The sequence below is a fragment of the Varroa destructor genome, unplaced genomic scaffold (genome assembly GCF_002443255.2).
Source record: "Varroa destructor unplaced genomic scaffold, Vdes_3.0 BEIS01000003.1, whole genome shotgun sequence".
Taxonomy (NCBI): domain Eukaryota; kingdom Metazoa; phylum Arthropoda; class Arachnida; order Mesostigmata; family Varroidae; genus Varroa; species Varroa destructor.
Window position 1 is genome coordinate 45,313,235 of NW_019211456.1, and position 20,043 is coordinate 45,333,277.

At 43.1% G+C, this 20,043-nt stretch overlaps 1 protein-coding gene and 2 long non-coding RNA genes across 4 annotated transcripts in view; 2 read left to right on the forward strand and 1 right to left on the reverse strand.

Moving 5' to 3' along the window:
• The window catches only part of LOC111246753 (ribosomal protein S6 kinase alpha-5-like), a 94,051-nt gene that overhangs the window by 26,315 nt on the left and 47,693 nt on the right, over positions 1 to 20,043 (forward strand). Inside the window, exon 1 of one of the 2 annotated variants that reach the window (XM_022796883.2) lies at positions 15,619 to 16,124. The exons of the other annotated variant lie outside the window; for it this stretch is intronic. The gene's annotated coding sequence lies outside the window, so the exon portion shown is untranslated. Of the gene's footprint in view, positions 1 to 15,618; positions 16,125 to 20,043 lie in introns of those variants that run through there. 2 annotated transcript variants of the gene reach the window in all.
• Positions 139 to 5,385, reverse strand: LOC147757016 (uncharacterized). The gene is made up of 3 exons (XR_015323810.1): positions 5,248 to 5,385; positions 3,924 to 4,724; positions 139 to 3,057 (listed from the first exon to the last, which is right to left on the reverse strand). It is a non-coding gene; the product is annotated as an uncharacterized LOC147757016 (long non-coding RNA).
• Positions 5,688 to 9,753, forward strand: LOC147757017 (uncharacterized). The gene is made up of 3 exons (XR_015323811.1): positions 5,688 to 5,952; positions 6,748 to 7,057; positions 8,045 to 9,753. It is a non-coding gene; the product is annotated as an uncharacterized LOC147757017 (long non-coding RNA).

A 20,043-nucleotide genomic window follows, 5' to 3' on the forward strand; every position in this document is an offset into this window, starting at 1 on the left:
CTATCGCCTAGCAGAATGGATCGTTTGGCGTCGTAGTGCAGTAGTACCAGTATGATCGAAGATGAGCCTAGCTTATAGAGAAATTAGGCACACGCGCCCACACACACACACACACAAATATAAAAACACTTATAAAAATACCGACGAACAAACATTTTAGTAATTTATCGAAAACTGACGCAGACGGAAAATTGTACAGATACATTGTAATGGTGCGTACTGGTAATATTTTCCAACAAAATAATGATTAGTAAATGGGCGGTGCCACGGCATCGTTTACTACTTCGATGCCCTGTTCAATGCGCATGGTATACACATCTAGATTTATACCGAGGTATTTGTCACGTAGGTTATGCCCGACGTTGTATCAGTCTACTGATGAATGACTAATAGCTAATGCTGATATTACCCATCTTGTTGTTGATTGAGTCCTCTCGAAGAGTAGAGGAATAGGCTTCATTGAGCTAGTTAGTTTGGCACTGATTAATCTGTCTAATCATCGTCGTCATTATGAGTTCGGTCACTTCAGTAAGCAATAACTAGCGATAACAAGAGAGAAGAAAAACGGGAAAACAGAAACCGCTGACGATCTCAAATGTATACTCTAGCTGACGGCAAATCCTGTCGACCGTGTAATGTTGAAACCTAGTCGCGTGTAAATATGGACGAAATCAGCACTCTATGCAGTATGGGTAGCGTAGCTTGTGTGACATGCTGCGTAAATTAGAGGAACGATAAATACTGATACCAATTCTGTTGACGTAGTTGCTGGTGGTTTGTTTTACTTTCTTGGATATTAAAGCCCCCTCCTATCGTTCCGCGCGATCTGTTGCCTGTAACAAAATATTATAAAAAGACTGTACGATGGTCAATGACCGCGAAGTCTTTTGGTCCGCAAGGGGCAGAGGTGCGTTCCTTTGAGGGAACGCTGCTTGTCTTCTTCAATAAAAGGACAAGGGCAGCGACAATATCCGGATGTATGCTTTATAATTTAGGCTGTACCCTAAATTGTCCTCCTCAATGGTGATGACCTCGCCGCAGGCCACTCACCTTTTGCTGCGCTGCTGTCGCCGCCGCCGTACCATCGTTTGAAAAGTATCGCCCTCGTCCGCGCCATCGTTCGTGCAGTTCACTCTGGCGTCTGTGTCGTCTTCGTCAGCTGTTGTGCGTATTTCACGTAACGTTTCGGCAAATTAGTGCTACAGTACATGACGCTATGATAATGTCATTGAAAATGTCGCTAATCTCCGCAGTAGTCGATCCGGCTGAGCGACTGGCGAGAAACCGCAGCTTACTGTGATGACCATGATGGTCAGCCGGCCAACAAACAATGCGCACGGACATTCGTTTGCCATCCCGCAGACCAGAGGCAATGCTGTACTAAGCTTTCGCTAGATTCGTACGTGGAATTTAGCGTATTTGTTGCTCGATGCAGCTACCGAACAGAAGTAATTGGATGAACTTGGGTTCGGTGTCATCCTGTATATGAGTTTCGCTGCCACCGCCGCGCGCCCGCCACTATGGCTATTACGAGCACATCAATAAACATCAAGGACCATGGTCAGCAAGCGAAATGGTGAATATACCGAGCCGACCTGCGGCTGGGCTGCCAGTCCTCGAACCTTTTGCTCCATTCGTTACAACTCCCGCTGACTGGGCCGGCTCGGCATTTGCTCAAAATGATCGCCCACCATCACAAGATTGCTCTTAGCATCGTTTGCCTAACTGTATCATTATAGTACACACAGAGCGCTATATATATATATATATATATATATATATATATATATGTATATATATTATTACTGCTAGTCTCATTGTTCTTGCAAGTATGGTTAAGTATGTACACGAGTGCAGTTGCGTGGAGTTGTCAGTGAGGATTTGCCGACGCGCTGAAGCCCGATCATGTTCAGACGACACGGTATGTCTACTATAATTCTATATAATGGAATATATAGCTAGTCCTTAATATCCGAATGGGCATCGTTCCTTGGCCAGAATGATCGGAAAATAGCTAAGCACGACTGCACATATAGCCGCTATTATATTATAAATGCACAAGTTGGCACGGTCTACGTACTCTGTCAACAATTCCTTTCGAGTAGTCGAAAAACATTTAAGGGGGTAGCTGACTGTCCTCTGTTGAAGTAGCCGTGATGATGGTGATCGCGGCGTTGGTGGTTACCGTAGCGCTGTTGGTATCAGTATCGTTATCGGAACAAACACACGAACCGCTGGTGGCCACAGGCCGCTGCTCGCAGTCACTCGGACCCACTTAGTTACATACGACATTAGTAAACAGCTGTAGTGGTATCAGCAGTAGGCGATAGTAATGTGGTTTTCTATATATGGCACAATGCAGCTATTCTCAGTTTGCCAGTCCGGCTTAAGAAGTAGTGATAATATCGCTACGAGGAGAGCAGGGGAAGCATCACACCAAAAGGCCAGCTAGTAGGACCAGGCAGCAGTGTAGCGCTTAAGCTACGCCTTAAGAGGCAGCTAGTAAACTGGAGTTTCGAGTAAGGGCTGCGAACAGTTACCTTTTTGTATCGGCAGTTTACTAACACTGGCTTATTTTGGGCAACAGCAAGATCGAGCTCATGCCCAGGCACATTGCCTGACATGCACACACACACACGCGCACGGATATATACGCGGTGCAAGCTAGTGAAGACACAGCGTGACATCCTAGAACATTAGCAGGCTATGGAGTGTATAGTACCCTGTGCCGAATACCACTGATTCTCTCTTGCTTTTTCTGCGCTGTGTTCTGTGTACACGAGCGTATGCCACCTTATCGGAGTCAGTTTGCTGCTCGTATGCTAGGTTGGCACCGACAACAACCGGGTTGAGGCCCGGATTGTGAAGCCATGCGAACGCCCCTGGCGGCACGCGGAAAGCCCCGCTGCCAGCAAGTCCCCGTACAGCAGCAACGGGGGGTTACGGCTGCATGTTATGATTGTTGTTGCTGTTTCCGCTGCCGCTCCTACTTTTACTCATGTTTGTGCACTTCATATAAGTAGTAGAGCTCGATCTTCATATAGGTAGCCAACGTAACTGAAAAATGACAGTACAGAGCTAGTTAGTTGACGCTTGTAGTGACATCTTTGGTTGCCTGTACGTGGTCCTGCTAACATGCGGCGTCGTAGTTGGATTTCTTTTGCTAACGAAATCGTAAAAGACACTATAATAAATTGATCGCAAGTGCAAGCTGGATATCGGTAGCTTTTCAGTGATCGTATGAACGCATACATATACGCGAGATTCTTCAGCTTGAGCATATCAACAAGCCTCATGGCGTCGTTAGGCCGGGTACATGTTAGGTCGCACCTAATAGGCGATGTGGAGAATTTCACTAGCGTATCCGTCGTAATCTAGCAGTTCGACCGGAGGTTGAGGCTGAGTATAGGATCCGGAAGCAGACCCCAAGGAAAAGGAGAAACAGAGGAAGCTAGCGTTCTTATGTAATTTGTTGATAAAAACAGAGACAGGCACTAACAGGCTTCTCCTTCAAGCTACTTCTGGCACAATAATAGACCCAGCTGTACATGAATACCATTACAACAGACTGAGACAGAGAGTTACAAGATACATATGTCAGCACGGTGACGATGATTTGTGTGTATAGCATAAGAATGCAAGTGAAAATATTTGTTGTTAAAATTTATATAGCTATTGAAGAAAAAAGCAGATTGTTTTCTTAACGTAAACACCACCTTATCTCTAAAACTGGTAAAACAGGTTGTCGCTTAGAGATGTAAACACTACGGTAGAAAATCATATCGTGACTAAGTGTTACATGCTATCTAGCAGAAGGAACGGAAAACAAAAAATGTGTTAGATTATCGCTCAAATCATGCTTCAGAGACGTATTTTCTAAGTATTTCATAGTCCAAGTAGAACTGAATTAGGTATGCGCTTACCTCCGAAAACCCAAGTATGTGGGAGAGGAAATGTAGATGTGATAATGTGTGCCTTGCCTCTTATCCTCAGAATGTACACACACATTATGTATATATATATATCGTTTGCAAGATCTAAGACTTCTAGTTTCCGTTGACCATGGAATAATCAGGCAGGCGATACTCGTATTAGTAATAGCTGCGGCGGTAATGGTCGACCTATATTTTGGCAGTTCACTCCTTCGTCTATTTTCTGCTACTTAGACAGTGCGGCGGGCTTGCAGACGTAGAGTTTCGTTTGGCTGATTCACTTTATCTATACATATATATATGGCAGGGGAATTGCTTAACTGGCAATATTGTTCTACTCTACTTTCGTCCGGTCTGGTCCAAATCAGCAGAGCAACGGAGTAGTCTGATGAGACAAATTTGTTGATAGTTTATGGACATGGGCGAGCAACTAACGGCTCGAGCAGCAGCGACAAGTGTCATAACGCTTTATTAACCTCCATTCCTTTCCATCCGTCTCTACAGATTTTATCGATGATTTTTTGGGCTGTTTCTCCATCTTCAGTAGTGATAGTAATAAGAGTCTCGTTCTTCTTTTTTTCCCTTTACTTGCTGTTCGTCCAGATCATTGTTACGCTATTTCTCGAACATTTGCGGTGCTTTCATGCCGTATAATCGGGATCTAGAATTGATGCATTTCCGTCACTGGCCACAGGGATGTTAAGAGCGAATCAATCGTATGCTACAGCAAGCGTTCGGAAAGGGTGAGAGTAAATCTATCCGTTCTCCACCGGCGAACTGGAGCAGCATTACCTAGAGTAGTAACAAAATCATTAAAAAAAAAAAAAAAAAAAAACTGTTGGAAGTTAAACGCTTGTCAATCAACAAATGAATATGGAGCCGGGTAGGAATATTATGCAATCGATTAAGCCACGCTCCCCTTCCTTCGCCTTCAACGATTTTAGCAGAAAGACCAAGTTAGATGTTGATGATTACAGAGAAACTTCACAGTGCGTTAAACAAAAAAGCAAGATAATTGCGTTTTAAAATAAGCACTATCAAGATACCTCGCTAGTTTTCCTTTAACGTTTTGGCATAATCGATAGCACATAAAATGAAAATCTAGAGTAAGTCTACAATATTGATTAACTGGTTCCTTTAGCAATTTTGTCAGGTTTTTTTTTCCCTATGCGTGTACTCGGCTAGGTATGATGATCTGGAACTGTACATTACTACAACCGTTGCTGTCGCCCTAATCGTCGAACTTCTGCCCAAGTACAAGCAGCTGAAATAGATCATGCTGTTGGTGCAAAACATGGCATTGATGACACGCAACTATTACTACTGTTGCTGGCGCTACCGCCGCTCTTCCGGCATTGCGACCTTCACGATACCGCACGCTGACGCGGAGCATTCTCTTGCGTCAATGGCAAAGCGATGAACCGCCGCACAAACGCCGTGATACACACACACAAACACATACGCAAGCAGACGAACAGGCACAGACGGACGCATGGCGAGCTGCTCTTGCTGATTGTGCTGCGCCTGGCAAGGTAAACAGGCAAAGCATGTGGGTCTATCTATTTGCTGCGGCTGCTTGTGGAGCTACAAGCCAACCAGCTGACTGGCTAACGGCTGACTGGCGTGTGGTTTCTCTGCTTAGTTTGGTCGTATCGCTAGTAACGACGACTAGTGGGCGACCCACTTTGTGACCCGGTTTGCTTTGCTGGGTACTGTTCTGTTGACGTCGTTGGCTTGTTTGTTACGAAATGCTTGTTGATGCTACTATCGAATAAAACCGCTTCATGGATACGAAGCAGTGTTGCCACCGTGGTCGTAGCGGGCTTCAGAGACTTGTTCACTGGATGGTTGTCTGGCTTCTAATCCTAGCACGCGCTGTAACAAGTTCCTCAGGGCAGGGTCAGAACCCACCCTAGGGCACTGAAGCGCCTTTTCGGCTACGCCACTCATTGTCTAAACTCGTTGGAGGAAGACGTAGTCAGAACTTCGATCCGGCACAGGCCTGCAGACATCTTTGAATGTAGCTAGCAGTGAAAGACTCACAAACATTTCAATACCACCTATTGACAATTAGGCAATATAGGCAATAACATCAGCGGGCTATTGGTATACAGGACAATTCAAGTGCTTTAATTTACTATCAGTAGTAGTGACAGTAATAAACTGTTAACTAAATACAGTTTAATTTTCGTATATTCGAAGGTACTAGAAGCACTATGTTTCATGTTGCCCTTTGTATTCGGCCTTTGACTACCGAGTCGTTGGCGGCAGGCAAGCCTGCTTTTTTCTAATTCAGTTCTGTGGCATTAGGTTTTAGTGATCGTTCTCGTGATAGCTTAGTGGGTAACGTATTTCTATCTAGGTTCGAACCTGGGCATAGACACGCTTCGTTTCTCGTTGGGGGCCGCCCGCTTGATGAAATTCCTAGCGGCGATATCGGACGTAAGACTCGAAACATAGAGGTTTCAAAGGCTATAGAGTAACACCATGAAATTATTGTATACTATGAGTACGACTACCAAAATGTTCGTGTAGATGGGGCATTGTTTATTAACCAGTAAAACTGATAGGAATGCACATACGATAACACAATGCAGGTATTAAAAACATATTGGTAACTGTTCTGCCACTATATGCACTTCCCGTGAAGTCAAGTGGCTAGTAGACAGCTAGCTCCAGGGTCGATCGTCAGAGTTTGCTAACACCCCCAACCATGCTTCGGAATAGCTAGGTTCTTGCTCGAAAGCATCATTGAAGAAGTTTCTAAAAATTGTACTCTTTCTCGGATTTTTCGTTGCGTTTATGATCCTCATAGAAAGATAGATCTATCTAGCAGGTTAAAAAGGTCAGGGTCGATTGGAGTTGACTCGGGATGGCATGATCGGCGAGGTGTTAGGTCATTCGGAACGGTTTCGCGAGTAATGCGTCGCAAATGTCAGAGGTACTTATTTCAGAGATCCGAGACAGCGATGAGTGGCGTTGGGACAAAGAAAGCCTTGATAGATGCTGCAGTTTTTGAACTGTCAGAGATGATCACGGTCTTTCGTAAAGCGAGCAAATACTTTTCGCAGAGCTCGCGTGTTGGTGACAAATCTATGTGTTGACGCATCGCTCTACGAACTCAGGTAAATGTCGCTATAAGTCACTCATGCAGATATGAATCATTTATAGTGACTAGGTAAATGTACTAGAAGAGCATAATGTTAAGGTGTCACGGTCGACAATTGTAGACCACTACGGAAGATAAGAGGCATACCTGCTACTGCTGAAGCTAAGGAGGCTTAGGATCATGCTTTCTACATGCTACAGCTCTATCTTTTTTCAGCTTCCTCGAAAAAAAATAGGAAACGTAATGGATTGTTCAAAGGCGATGCTGTTTATATTCTACTGATCGCTGGATAGATAATGAGTGAAGACCTATTTGTGATCGCATAAGTAATTGGTCATGTGAAAGATATGTGCTATTTACTCAATTATATACACAACGGGCACTATAGTGGTCTGTGAAAATGCAGTAATTATTATATGGTTATCGTTGTTGTCATTGGTGCGCTTCTATATAATCATACTATGCATTGATTAATCTATGAACCCTTCGCGCTTAAATGAGCCGTAGTCGTGACCCGGTAAAGCACCTCATGATTCCGGGAAGGGCCTGCTTCAGCTGTCCGGGCGTCCTTTGACACTTGCCCATAAAGTTAATTCATGATAGCACTAAATTATAGCTCCTTTTGAATCTGTAATAGTAATGCCACTCTCCGTAAATAGAATGCAAGTCAGACGCTATTTAGATAAAGTAGTTACTTAACTCGATATTCGTTTCGCGTAAAGCACTGTAACAAAATAGTATACTTAATAATGTGCTCTGTTGCTTACGCTAAATCTTCACAACATACGTATGTACACATTTATTAAGCAAAATAAAACATGTAATCAGTCCTTTCCAAAAGAAAAATCGTCACGACCACTACATCATTATCAGTGTGTATCATATAAACGTATTCAACCTATCCAACACATTCATGTGCACATTTTCATTCACCATCTATATGTATATATATATATATATATATAGCAAACTGCTTTTGTCCTGTCTCTGTAAATTTATCTAGTAGCCGTACGTCGACATTGTTTCCGACATGCAAACAGCTAAACTGACGGACATGGCGGTGTGTGGCGATTGTCGGCACTGTTTTCCTACTAAGAAGAAAAAGGACACCGCATTCTCTTCCAGCCTCAAGTCTTCATACGAGCCAAAAATCCACTGCTCAAGTTCAAAACGTAGACTAAAGTAGGATAAATGCTGGAAAGCAAAACAGACGTTACCACAACTATTAAGTTCTCTCTTCTTGATGTTTCTTTATTGTCGCGCTTCTTCTCTTCTATAATCCGACTGGGGGCTCTGCCACAGGGGCAATATCAGTAGCCCACTGCTCGTTCCTCAACGAGTTGCGTCTGTTCTACGTTCAATGACCCCTCGGTTAGAGTCGGAGCGACTCGCGTTTCCAGGCGGCAGGCGGGGCATCGGCGATCGCTTCCTGGATTTCTGTCGTATGCTACCAAGGACTTTTGTTCAGGGAGGAGTGCGAAATGCCCCTATTGTCCATAAAATGAAAGAAGGGAAGGTCGGAAGTGAACAAAGCTATGGGGCGCTCGCCCAATGAAAAAAACTAGAGAACAATCTGTTGTTGCTTACCGTTGCTGTACTAACAATATCCACCAACGTAAGCAGCACCATCTCCACCGTTAACGTCTCAAGCTTTCGCGTGCCGGTAAACCCAAAGCAGTAGTGTTTACGTAATGAAAAAAAAAAGCTTAATAAGCGAGCATTCGATTAAGAGGTCCGAGGGTAACGCGCAAAACAAAGGCTCAGGAAATATTGCGAATCTTACATTTTGAAAACATCGAAGAGAAACCTCTGCTGCTAAGTGCTGCGGTTCAATTGACCGCTCACGCACTTGTGCAGACATCCATGTACCACCGAATGGCCCTCATGAGCTTACGAACACGTCACAGAAGAGTCTCAAGGAACATAAATTGTTGAGAACTTTGCAAAGATCGCCGTTTCATTTCGTCACAGTTCTTGAATGGCGCGGAAGAACATTTGGCCGGTTAACTATTATGGCTAGACAAGTTAACCATATTGGTAGCGAGCCGAGTTTTTCTGCAAGATTTTACAGCAAACCCATTTTTTACCCCATTTACGAAATTTTAGTATAAGAAATGTTTGTTGCTATGTGCTAATACTGCTTATAATATGAGTGATTATGATTCACACCGATAGCGTAATACACTACAACATCAAGTAAAATTAGCCTAGGGTCCTAGACACCACATAGCCCGTTTACTCTTACTTACTTACATACTCTAAAGTATATTATTTTGCAACTTATCTCATTTTGATCTTTGTACTTGTAGCTAATATGGAAAAAAAAAAAGTAAAAATGCTCAGTTCTCTACCAAGGCGGTGGATCCTATCAAAGAATGTTTAGGCCAATGTTGAAGGCCTCACTGCTTTTCTTAGGTCGCAGTTTTCCGCCAAGCCTAGACAATCGTATGTAACAGTCGATCATCCACCATGAACTGACTCCCCCTTCCCCCTCTGATAACGTAATGGAACCGATTGATCTGTAACTGCAATTTTAGATGGGCAGAAACATAGTATTGTCGGATGTTGATATGTTGTTCTGAGAAGAACTGAGTGAAAAAAGCGTGAGTTTGTCAAAGCTAAATTTTCCAGCATTGCTTGTTCAACATTTCGTTCATCTCACACACAAATACGTCAATAAAATGTATGAACGCATTGCTGCCGCATCAACCGTGAACAATCCGAATGCTCGGTATGACTAGATATTTTTGCTGCCCGATTTCACTATACTACTAGTGAATACTAAGTATAAAAACTACTAATTATATATAAATATAAAATCAGTTTCTGGATGATTTTTGTGGGGAAATGAAATTAGATTGGTGTTATATAAAGGCACAGAATGCAGCTGGAGAATTCATCTGAAAATCGGGGACTAATGGCATTGACAACGTTATAATGGGTGTGTCTCTAGTATACTGGAACCGCGTCCGCACAAATGTCGATACTGCCACTGGACCAACAAAAACAAATGTCGTTCTTGCTCTACTTGGTCTCCAAGTCGATGACAACAACACTATAACTTTTTAAATTCGAGCGACGAAATTAAACATGTGAAAATATTCAATAGCCGTCTGCTTATTGCTAGACGTATTTTTTGTAAAGTAACGACGATTCAGAGGTCTTCCTCATCGTCGCCTCGTACAATCGAATACATGGACGATCGATACGCTAGCAATATCTTATCGCTAGCACAGATACTTTCTGGTTATATAATACGCACGACTGTTGCGTAACCAAAGATTAGAGATTATGTTCTCTCCAAAATACCGTCCGATTTACCAGCAGGTTCCAGTAAAACAAATCTACAACAACAATACAATGGTCATCGCTTACGTAGGTGATCGGGATCATAAACTAATGGTTGCTTGGTCTTCATTTACTGCACCGGTGCGTCTCATGTCTGAATGTGACAACATCCATTGCATAAGAGGTTTACAGAGATATAATGTAATCCACAAACATAGACCGTACGTGTAATACGAGAGTGGTGGTCCACGTTTAGATATATTCTTCCATTGCTAAGTTTAGATGCTTCCGTGTTAACTTGATGGCTTAGTTACCAAATAGATCCCGATGTAGAAACCTATTACACCTACTTCATCCTGGAGGTCCGCAGCTGTCGACATCGCCTGTCAGACTCCTTGTCTATAGTACAGCCAAGCAACCGGCGAATCCTGAAGTCAAACGGGCCAAGATGAAGTCATCGACCTCGGAAGTGCGATGAACGTATCGACGTAGTAAGAAAACATTAACTGGACAAATGAGGGGGCACCAGATTGGCTGAAGGAATCCGAAGCTAACGGTTTCTCGTTTGATTGAAACTGTATACGTTGCCAGAGGTCTCTCCCGTTTGAATTGATACTCGCTCGTTGGAGGGCAGGATAATTTCGATCGTTACTTCGTCTACTCGTCGCTTCACTCGTCGTTGACTACTTCAATTCGCTGTCCCTCTGGTAAGACTATTGCGAGCTGTTAGTTAAGGCCCTGTGGGTCCGCGTTGTGAATCATGTACTCTGCCTCATAGTCACCGTCGCCCGGAAACCAGAAACCCTCTTAGCTTTAGAAAATCTATACGAACTCGTACCCCGATAACGGCAACAAACAATTTGAAGCAAGATTGATAATATCCGTTAAACAGAGATAGAAGTTATATATACATAAAAACAAAAAAAAAAAAGCTTGCAACCATTACGTATTTATCCCAGCTGTGTATGCATACTTGGTTACGATAGGTGAAGCCGTTTCTTCATATCTGCTGAATATTTTAATCGGTATCGCGGCATTTTTTTCTTTTAGCGCCCTTTCCCAATCGGTATACGTCAAAAGAGGTCCTTAGCTGCATGTTTTATTTACATAAGGATCGCTCCTTCCTGCCGTTTTGTCTCCTTTCCGTTAACCTCCCGGTGAATCGTACGCTGCTGCCATCACAATCGTTTCATAGACTGTGACGGCCAGTAACAGTATATAGCTACATAGTTTAATCGCGATACCGTTTGCCACCGCAAAGACCAACATTGCTCTAACTATATGGGGTTTACAGACTGCGGCAAGCCGATCGTGGGATCTAATATGGTACATCTATTTCAACTGTCTTACTACGATCCGTTACAACTTAGTTAACCCTAATCGATGCATGATGACGCTTGCCGTAGCTATTATAGCATTGCGTATCAGCTAGATGCAGTGTGATGACTCAACCATATACACGGCAGCATGGCATCATGGTCTGAAGATTCTTGTCAATGAACATAAACGAATTTATTTCGGTTAAACGAACCAACTATTAAGACACAGTTCGAAGATCAGACCAGATCGGAAAACAGAAACAAATACAACACACAATCACGCCAAATCTGCACAGATTAAATTAGTCGACAATCGATTAGAGACAGCCACAACAACAACAGCGCACAGGTGATAATGCTAAAACAATAGCAACATTTTTACAACAGTATTTGTACGTATGTTAGCTCTACGCCATATCTCCGTTGTTGATATACTTCTATCATTCGATATATGGATGTGCCTTGTGAGACACTGATGTTACATTCACGCAAGTTTCTACACGCATCAAATTAGGGCTGTTTTAATGTACCGGTAGATGTGTGCGTGTAGCGTTATCCACATTGTAGTACCGCGAATTCAACAATATCCTATAGCGACTGTAGGATTCGCTGCTTCGTATTTGGTTTTCTGATTCTATCAAGTCTTGTCTGGACTTTGCCACAATACCAAACAGTTACTATAATTCGTTCACTTGCTTATGTGTTTGTAAGAACAATAGTTATTATTATTATTTTGATCGCTGCATTGCCTTCTTGAACGGGAACAACCTAGGCAGTCAGCGTCCGTGACAGGGCCTTTGCCGCTTACGGCGGCCGCAGTCGCCGCTGTCATAAGAACCTTTAGCAACTGGAGGCCTTTATACAGCTGACCCTTCCATTGCTGGTACTTGATTGGTCGCTCGATGGTAGCGACGGCCTTGAGACCTAAAACGAAACAAGTGGTAGCAAGTCGAACACCTGACCCGGGACCGACGCACGCTCGAAAAGGGCCGCCGTAGCGATCAACGGGCCGACTATACGAACAGCGGCAACCATGAATAGGCTGATGATGACGACGCCGGCGGTCGCAGCGGCGCACTACCGAGAGGGCGGAATGGGCACGGGAGCTGTCTCTGTCGGCCGGCACCCCACCACCTGCCCCAACCCGAACGCCAGCACCGCGGCGACCACTAGAAAAGAGAGCATGCTTCCGGTTGGTTGGCGTCTGAGTAGTTCAGCCGACCCGACTACCGGCAGAACGGGTAGGTGGAGGTGGGTGTCACCTAGGTTCCTTGACCCGGGGCTAAAAACGGTGAGTGAGAGTTTGTTTGGCGCCCGGAGATGAGTTGGGAACCGGAGAAAGGGATGCGCTGAGGGGAAGAGTAGCAAGCACCGTTAGTCGGGACATAACTGGGAATAGATAGTTGGTGATGTCTGGGTCCGTGAACGTGCCTGTATGATCCCTGCGTGTTTGTGTCCGAGTGCGGACTGGGTACGGTAGGATTGACCGGGTAAAGCTCTCAATGTAGGAACGACTAAAAGCAGAACAGAGGGGCAGATGCAGCTAGGGCTCTGGAGGGTTACAAGGAAGAAGAGCTGGAGTAGCGGCTCGGAGAGTCCCACTCGCACGTGACTGCTTGACAGACTACCTGACTGACGAGCGTCGCTACCAACAACAACAAAAACAACAAACCCCCCTTTGTGAAAATGACAGCCGACCGCTGACCGCCGACACGACGATGATGACGATTGCCACTTTTATTCCTAATACACTCAGATACTAAATATTTGTAGTTGTGGTGAGCAGAATGGCTCTTACATTTTTAGTCCCTCGTGCGTCCTCTTTTTCCTCACAGCTGCAAGCTGTGAAAAAATGCACAAACAAAGAGTAAAACGGCCCATATGCGATACGTTATAGGATGCCCTAAGGGGCAGCTGTCTACGCTTAAATCTCGTTGATGTAATGCTATCTCTATCAGGTTTCTGTGAGCGTTAAGCATTGTCGCTACTATATTCGGGTAGCCTTGGCCATCGGCCATTCCAGACCTCCAAACAGCAGCAGAAATTATTGTTGGCTATTGGGAAGAACATTCAGTTGGGGGGAAGACATTGAAACATGTACTCTTGACCGGGCTGACGCGCGAATGATAGCCATGAATTGCACGCGAAAAATCAGAAGATAGATGAAAGAGAAGGCAAACAAACAGGAAAGTAGACAGACGGAGATGTAAACATACTGACGCCAGGCAGTCACATATGCTACAACATTATTATATAACTGCGCCGTCATATATCAAAACGCACACCGAAGCGGACACCGCAAATGAAATCCGTTGACGGCTAGGGAAAGACAGTGCAGCTGATTCAAATCTAGAAAATATAGACAAAGTCATCATCATCAGCATTCATTGCTGATGATGAAGACTTTGTCTGTTAGAACACTGCTTCGTACTACTATTATTATTATCATAATTATATATGGGAACGAATTGGATAGTAAATAATAGCGCTGACCGCTATTTATCTGTTAGTGTTTATCAGACTGCTGTTTATCTAATATGGCCGGATAATAGCGGCAATATCAGGGAACGCAAACGGCGGCGACTGTGGCAGCTAGAAATGTTTTCGGTGTTATTAACATCGTGGCTGTGTGTGATACGTTTAAACTCAAGCCCGTTTATCATTTTAGCTCGGAAGCTGCAGTGATTGGATCATCCTTTTCAGCCATCATCGCTAATAAAACGAAAATCGCAAATAAATTAGAATTATGATAATGTATGCAGTGAGAACCGTCATGGCAATGATCAATTATTACAAGAATACGGGTAGTTTCTGAGTGGCCGATGATTCACATGATGCTCTTGGTGAAGGTAACGTCTCCGTTGTTTGCTTTTTAGATGACCGTACTGATCAAGAAGTAAATCTGTCCACGTTTCTATGTTATCTTCGTGATAGCGCAGTGGGTAACGTGTTTATCTGCTACGCTTAGGGGCACGTGATCGTACACGTATGAATCCGGACGTAGACACAGTTCGTTTGATCCTAGGAAGGACCAGCCTTCTAAAGTAATGCTTAGCGGCTAAAGTACCGGATAAAAAACATGAAAAAAACGTGACGGCATGAAGTGACATTCGCCAGTGTCAACCATATATATATATATATAAGATTCAATAAAATAAGCGCTAGAATCTATTTCAATAGACACCGCCCCCGCCCCCGCCCCCGCCATCTCAGATATCAAACTGTGAAAATGACCTCTAGCCACTGCTCTGAGACAACACCGCCATAAAGAGACAACAAAATAGAGCACTTCCCTATGACGAGCGTTATCCAAACGAGAGGGAGCCTAGGAAAGATTCATTAAATTTGTGGGTTGGATATTAAATAGAAATCTTTTAAATAATGACAGATGTCTATTTGTTCGAATAAAACATCGAAACAGATGTTGCATCCCCTTTGTCGACACGGAATCAACACTTGCCATAGTACAATGAATACAGAAACGCAGCCTGTATCTGTGCAGAAAAAAGCTGCTTCCTATGAATACGTTCTAGATGACTATACACCCAAAAATCTAAAATCCAAACAAACGCGTAGCTAAATAACGTGAAATATAATTCCCAATGACATCTAGCTTCACGGCTACGTTGATGGAAAAACAAGGGAGAGAGGGAGAGAGAGCGAGGGTATATCGAGCACTTTGCGTCTATCTTTGATGTTGTTGGTAAACTTGTAATATTATATCAGTTCCTCTTTGGAATCGTTTGCGTTTGAACTGTCAGGCCACTCAGCGGTCAGCCTTAGTTCATGACATCATCAGGCCTATATGAGGTACTTGATCAAAGCTTCCTTTGTCGTCATGACTTGACGAAATATACTGGTGAGGGTTACTTACGTCAGAGCCTCAAGGGCGAGAGTACGCTAGCTGGCGCATGCGCTTCGCTTTCAAGTATGTCGGATGTCGGCTCTCTACCCGTTTAGCCACCGACACCTACTTGTACATTCATTTCCTCCGTCCACGTGCCGTAGTCTCTACGGGTATCCGTATCTGCGTTCGTGGTGACACTGTCACGCATTGTTAGCGTCCGCTTTTTTTCACAGTAGACAACTATACAACGTCCATGCCATTGCGCCCCGTTGTGGTGTTCAGTTTCGACGTAAGAGCTGATGGATTCCAGGTGCCAGCAGCAGCATATGTTGTTGCACATACGAATCTTGGCCCGCCTTCGATATGCTGAAAACTACGTCTGAAGTTCCCCTCCGATTTGACTCTCTAAGCAAGTGCCGCCGATTTACGACGTCTGTCTTCAACGTATCTCCAAGCGCTTCGTGGCGAATTACTTTAATTGATTTTTGCATGTTTTGATTATGTGCAATGTACGGATTAGGTGTTGTGCGGGAACAAATACAGTTCGAATCGTGCTAGGATGGTACTGAAAGTTTGCACTATCCTTTAAACGAACTCGAACGTGTCTCCAGATTGCAGTCACTGAAGGGGTAAGCACTATTCTAGTGTAGCCGAACTTTTTTCTTAATTTGTATAGTAAATATCAATACATAAAAAGTTCGTCATGTTTAGCAGTATTCTACGGATTAGAATTGGAGCTTTAACACGCAAAATTTTCAGTATCATGTCGGTTGCAACGCACGTGTTGAATATGCGTTTTTTTTTCTAAATTTCTCTATGTAGTTGACTTATCTGCTCAAGCGAAAGTCAGTGCCTATAGAAAGGTTTGACTTTAGGTGGATTTTTTCTTGTGGATTGAAGAATATTTGGTTATTAATTGAGCCGAGAACGAACGTCGGGCACACGGCCTGCCGTGCGGCAGGGGGCAAGAGCGACGGACATATAAGTCCGATGGATTCGTTACCACCTTGTAGGCTTTGTCAATCGTTGATATTTTTATCGACTATCTTAATCGACAGATACGAGAGAATGCTAATTTCCTTCAGTGATTTCCTGTAAAACGGGTATCAGGCTACAATAGGAAGGTCATAATAACGCTAAAAGGAAACAGGCATAGTGCGAGGAACAGTGGATAGCTTCAAAATAACTTATAGTTCTTATAGCAATCTGCAGTTGTTGTATCTATTAACGGTAGCCATTGGTGTGACAGCTACGATCACCCTTATCCACCCGTCTACCAGTTTATCCTTCCAGTTTATGTTTGCCTGCATAGCTTTATATGAAGGCACACGTATTTTGTTAAATTGGATACGCAGCTTTTCTGTAATAGCCTGTAGCCCGTTGAGGTTATCGATCTCACTTTTTTACACCGAACGGCTATTTACAAGACATCACAATATTGTTTGATATTTTAAAACAGACTGTCGGCCAAATCCATTGGTGTGCAACAGATTAGTCTAGACAAGTATCTTAGCAACTTCAGTACAAGTAATCTTTCAGCAATAACATCATTAAAAAAATAAAATAAATTTGAAGCCGCCTCGGTATATTTCCAGTAGAGGCCAGTGAGTCGCGCTTAGAGACGATTTTTGCAATGCGGGTGATATCGTGACGAACCATCCAATGCATTCGCTGTTGTTGACTATTTGTTGTTATGTCATCTATACTGCGGGTCGTAATTAAAGCTATACATGTTACGGAAGTTCTTGAGGAACCATCAGGCTTCAATATTGATCGCCGCATATGTATAGGTATAAATAGTACGTACACTCTTCATAGAATAACAATTGTAATAATAATAACCTAATCAGAGCACAACAACAATGGACGGTATTCAGCTAAAAAAAAATAGATCTTATTCTATCCTGTAATCGGCTGCACTATAAACGTTTGATCACGGCTGCTGTAGAACTAAACAAACATAGGTCACAATGATTTCAAGCTAAATTACATCAGGTCGGGTGGCTTTATCTATTTTAATTTCCGAAAGACGGGAGTAACAACAATTTTTTTGTGTTTGCTAACCGTATTTTTCAATAAATCCATACACTAAAAAACAGAGGTGTTTGCTATTTTTTTTTTTTTATACTTATTCTGAATGTGAATCGGTGGCGCAGCTTAGCGTTGCATACATCGTATTTGGACATGGAAATCGTACAAAATCAGAAATGTGGTAGATTAATGACGAGTAAACACCTCTCCCAACTATAATTAGGTGGCCAGTAGCCAGACGTGGTGCGGCCCATCGTCGCTACTGGTGCTGGGTATGATGAACCTAAATAGACAAGCAATGACAAAACTGTGACGTTATAGTGTCTAATACAACTGAATGGTATTTTCGCACAAATGTGCGTGTGCGCGTATCTACGTGACTTGGCTTGGTTTTATGTCGTAATTGTTGTTGGCCATTGTTGTCTTCCATAACGGTCTTCCCAACGACGATAGGATGCTGCATGTGTCACGACCGATAGCCTATTAATTGCGAACAACGTAACAACACCTACTTGTTCTTCAGCCTCTACTGCTACAACACGTCGACTGTCTTTGATGGGTGCGGCTGACATCGCTACCATCGATGGATTTACCGTCTGCTACCATTCGAACGTGATGGCCGCTATGTTGGATGCTATTAATCGTAGAGCTGGTGGCTGGACGAAGACAGTAAAAGCAGTAAAACTATTATATATTTTTTCTTTTTTTTCAAAATGATCCAAACAACTCAAGATGTTCGAGCGTAACGCTCACGCTCAATACACATATGACTATGGCGGCTGAGACAGCGGCGTGGGTCAGTGGCGAGGGTGTAAACCGCGTGATTGAATCAATAAATGCGTGTACCAATCAGTTTATTAACGCCACTTCTACTGCCGATGTTATTTTTTCTAATTGCTATGGCCGATGCCACGACAGCCCCTAGTAATAGTTGCAGATTTGTAAACTAACGTGAGGGCGTGCTCACATGCTGCTGAATTTAGCTTATCGACACGCTGGATATCTGTGTAGGTGAACTAACAATGTCGTACTGTAGTTTTCTATATATATATATATATATATATATATATATAGTGATAGAGCATATTCGTATCAACAACGAGACTATTATCAACAAAATACCACGCTACCCAATCATTATTATTATTATGTATTTATTTGCCCTCTTCATGTCATTACCCTGCACTTTTCCTGTTATACTGTTGCTGCTGAATCAAACATGTAGCGCGATGTTAGCTAAAGGCCTCGGCATACGCGTTACAGATAGAATGTCAGCGCACACAAAATGTAGGGCGCTAACATAATTTTCACATCAGACTAAATCAGATTCAGACAAATTCGATGTCGGCTTAGATGAACGTAACAATGTCGATTAGACAGACCCGTAGGCTTCGCCTCTCACCCATTTTCTTATTAAACCCACTTTACCTGTATAGAGGTAAAGAGCTGATCAATAGAGGCAACGTCGGAATTATATATTGTTATACGCAAACTTCGTTTAACTCCTTAGTTCTGAAGATCCCTCTTTAGGATTGCTCTTACCTTTATACGTTGCGCGCTTTTTTGAATCAGCTGATTCTGTTAGCTGTTAATGTCTGGACGAAGGATGATCAGTGGGCTATCCTCTAGTGGTAGATTATAATGTGACAATCTAAATGTCAAGAAATCCTGTGAGGAAGTGCGTAACGTCGGCATCCTCCCTCATTTGATAACACGAGTGATGTTCAGAGAATCGTTCATTGGAAGTATTGTTAGTAATCTGGGTATTTCATTTCGTAGGAACCAATTAATAGGCATTTGTTAGCGGAAGTGCTCATAGGAGTTTCAAAAGATATAGGCTGGCAGATAAGCGACCCACAGAAAATCGGCCCAATCCGTGCGTTCTAAGGGGTCGTTTCGAGTCGGACAAACCCGCACATTCAGACATTAATAGAATGGTAGACAGATAGATAAAACTGTCGAATTGGCTGTTTTAATCTACCAGTGACCAATACGGTTCTACGAAGTTATAACAACAAAGTTATATGCTACTGTAGTCAACGCGGGAAATCCCGCGTGTTTCAACCTCATAGAAAAAGTGATGCTATATAATGAACTGTAGATTATCACTGGGTGGTGCATACAGAATCTGGATTCTGGATCCATGATAGGCAAAAATATTCTAATCAAGTTAAATGTATGACAAAGGCATAATGCTACAGATAGTGAACGAGACGAAACATCTGTGACTGACTGATCTGGGCTGGGTTCCATCTAAACGCTTCATTTTTTTAACCGCAATCCGTTTTTCAGTATTGTTATTGGGGGAGAAAGTAGTGAATACTGATTGATTGAATTTTACCTGCATTACGTCTTCCATTCATTATGTCCAATGGTACGCTATATGATACGTCAAGTGGTAGTTGAAATAATCAATTCAGACCTTTTTCTTTCAACATGTTCGTCCTGCTGATGCTAACGAATTGCCCCATTATAGTTGCACCATATCTGATTCGACGACTAAAGCGACAAACATGC